Raw genomic sequence first — 3,904 nt, 5'->3', positions numbered from 1 at the left:
GCTCCGTGATGTAACGTTAGCTCCGTGATGTTGTACTAACGTTACTCGGTGCGTAACGTTAGCTCCGTGATGTAACGTTAGCTCCGTGATGTTGTACTAACATTACTCGGTACGTAACGTTAGCTCCGTGATGTTGTACTAACGTTACTCGGTACGTAACGTTAGCTCCGTGATGTTGTACTAACGTTACTCGGTGCGTAACGTTAGCTCCGTGATGTAACGTTAGCTCCGTGATGTTGTACTAACGTTACTCGGTGCGTAACGTTAGCTCCGTGATGTAACGTTAGCTCCGTGATGTTGTACTAACATTACTCGGTACGTAACGTTAGCTCCGTGATGTTGTACTAACGTTACTCGGTACGTAACGTTAGCGCTGTAATGTTGTACTAACGTTACTCGGTACGTAACATTAGCTCCGTGATGTTGTACTAACGTTACTCGGTGCGTAACGTTAGCTCCGTGATGTAACGTTAGCTCCGTGATGTTGTACTAACGTTACTCGGTGCGTAACGTTAGCTCCGTGATGTAACGTTAGCTCCGTGATGTTGTACTAACATTACTCGGTACGTAACGTTAGCTCCGTGATGTAACGTTAGCTCCGTGATGTTGTACTAACGTTACTCGGTGCGTAACGTTAGCTCCGTGATGTAACGTTAGCTCCGTGATGTTGTACTAACATTACTCGGTACGTAACGTTAGCTCCATGATGTTGTACTAACGTTACTGGGTAGGTAACGTTAGCTCCGTAATGTTGTACTAACGTTACTCGGTGCGTAACGTTAGCTCCATGATGTTGTACTAACGTTACTCGGTGCGTAACGTTAGCTCCGTGATGTAACATTAGCTCTGTGATGTTGTACTAACGTTACTCGGTGCGTAACGTTAGCTCCGTGATGTAACGTTAGCTCCGTGATGTTGTACTAACGTTACTCGGTGCGTAACGTTAGCTCCGTGATGTTGTACTAACATTACTCGGTACGTAACGTTAGCTCCATGATGTTGTACTAACGTTACTGGGTACGTAACGTTAGCTCCGTAATGTTGTACTAACGTTACTCGGTACTTAACGTTAGCTCCGTAATGTTGTACTAACGTTACTCGGTACGTAACGTTAGCTCCGTGATCTTGTACTAACCTTACTCGGTACGTAACGTTAGCTCCGTAATGTTGTACTAATGTTACTCGGTACTTAACATTAGCTCCGTGATGTTGTACTAACGTTACTCGGTACTTAACGTTAGCTCCGTAATGTTGTACTAACGTTACTCGGTGCGTAACTTTAGCTCCGTGATGTAACGTTAGCTCCGTGATGTTGTACTAACGTTACTCGGTGCGTAACGTTAGCTCCATGATGTTGTACTAACGTTACTCGGTGCGTAACGTTAGCTCCGTGATGTAACGTTAGCTCCGTGATGTTGTACTAACGTTACTCGGTGCATAACGTTAGCTCCGTGATGTTGTACTAACATTACTCGGTACGTAACGTTAGCTCCATGATGTTGTACTAACGTTACTGGGTACGTAACGTTAGCTCCGTAATGTTGTACTAACGTTACTCGGTACTTAACGTTAGCTCCGTAATGTTGTACTAACGTTACTCGGTACGTAACGTTAGCTCCGTGATCTTGTACTAACCTTACTCGGTACGTAACGTTAGCTCCGTAATGTTGTACTAATGTTACTCGGTACTTAACGTTAGCTCCGTAATGTTGTACTAACGTTACTCGGTGCGTAACGTTAGCTCCGTGATGTAACGTTAGCTCCGTGATGTTGTACTAACGTTACTCGGTGCGTAACGTTAGCTCCATGATGTTGTACTAACGTTACTCGGTGCGTAACGTTAGCTCCGTGATGTAACGTTAGCTCCGTGATGTTGTACTAACATTACTCGGTACGTAACGTTAGCTCCGTGATGTAACGTTAGCTCCGTGATGTTGTACTAACGTTACTCGGTGATGTAACGTTAGCTCCGTGATGTTGTACTAACATTACTCGGTACGTAACATTAGCTCCGTGATGTTGTACTAACGTTACTCGGTACGTAACGTTAGCGCTGTAATGTTGTACTAACGTTACTCGGTACGTAACATTAGCTCCGTGATGTTGTACTAACGTTACTCGGTGCGTAACGTTAGCTCCGTGATGTAACGTTAGCTCCGTGATGTTGTACTAACGTTACTCGGTGCGTAACGTTAGCTCCGTGATGTAACGTTAGCTCCGTGATGTTGTACTAACATTACTCGGTACGTAACGTTAGCTCCATGATGTTGTACTAACGTTACTGGGTACGTAACGTTAGCTCCGTAATGTTGTACTAACGTTACTCGGTGCGTAACGTTAGCTCCATGATGTTGTACTAACGTTACTCGGTGCGTAACGTTAGCTCCGTGATGTAACGTTAGCTCCGTGATGTTGTACTAACGTTACTCGGTGCGTAACGTTAGCTCCATGATGTTGTACTAACGTTACTCGGTGCGTAACGTTAGCTCCGTGATGTAACGTTAGCTCCGTGATGTTGTACTAACGTTACTCGGTGCGTAACGTTAGCTCCGTGATGTAACGTTAGCTCCGTGATGTTGTACTAACATTACTCGGTACGTAACGTTAGCTCCATGATGTTGTACTAACGTTACTGGGTACGTAACGTTAGCTCCGTAATGTTGTACTAACGTTACTCGGTGCGTAACGTTAGCTCCATGATGTTGTACTAACGTTACTCGGTGCGTAACGTTAGCTCCGTGATGTAACGTTAGCTCCGTGATGTTGTACTAACGTTACTCGGTGCATAACGTTAGCTCCGTGATGTTGTACTAACATTACTCGGTACGTAACGTTAGCTCCATGATGTTGTACTAACGTTACTGGGTACGTAACGTTAGCTCCGTAATGTTGTACTAACGTTACCCGGTACTTAACGTTAGCTCCGTAATGTTGTACTAACGTTACTCGGAACGTAACGTTAGCTCCGTGATCTTGTACTAACCTTACTCGGTACGTAACGTTAGCTCCGTAATGTTGTACTAATGTTACTCGGTACTTAACGTTAGCTCCGTGATGTTGTACTAACGTTACTCGGTACTTAACGTTAGCTCCGTAATGTTGTACTAACGTTACTCGGTACGTAACGTTAGCTCTGTAATGTTGTACTAACGTTACTCGGTACTTAACGTTAGCTCCGTAATGTTGTACTAACGTTACTCGGTACGTAACGCTAGCTCCGTAATGTTGTACTAACATTACTAACCGTACACATGCGGGTAGGTCAAGATGAGAAGAGGGAGATTAGCTAACGTTAGCCAACATATTTATAAAAAAAAAAGTCACATTCAAATCCTAATTTCAGCATTCGAATAGTATTGATGTTTTTACTATTCAAATTATATTCGAATTTCGGCATTCGTTCTAACAGCCCTAGTGTGTGCCTGTCTGTCTGCATGTGTGTGTGTGTGTGTTGTGTGTCTGTCTCTGTGTGTCTGTCTGCCTGTCTGCGTGTGTCTGCGTGTCTGTCTGTCTGCCTGTGTGTGTGTGTGTGTGTGTGTGTCTGAACAAGCCAATGAAAAGCTTTAAAGCCTCTGAGTTTAATGAACTCTGCAGTAAAAACTTTATTAGTCTCGTGGTCTTCTCATGATGTCATCATGATGTCATCAGGCGGTGACCTCTGCTCCAGTGTCAGGGGGATTCAGCAGGTGAGCCAGCAGGTGTCCCAGCAGGTGTCCCGGCAGGTGAGCCAGCAGGTGAGCCAGCAGGTGAGCCAGCAGGTGTCCCAGCAGGTGAGCCAGCAGGTGTCCCAGCAGGTGTCCCGGCAGGTGAGCCAGCAGGTGTCCCGGCAGGTGTCCCAGGTTCCAGGTCCACTCTCAGAGTGGAGGATGGCGATGAGATTTGGTGAGGATCTTTTAAGAGACCG

The sequence above is a fragment of the Sander lucioperca genome, chromosome 8 (genome assembly GCF_008315115.2).
Source record: "Sander lucioperca isolate FBNREF2018 chromosome 8, SLUC_FBN_1.2, whole genome shotgun sequence".
Classification (NCBI taxonomy): Eukaryota; Metazoa; Chordata; class Actinopteri; order Perciformes; family Percidae; genus Sander; species Sander lucioperca.
Note: the sequence above shows the minus strand (reverse complement) of the source record.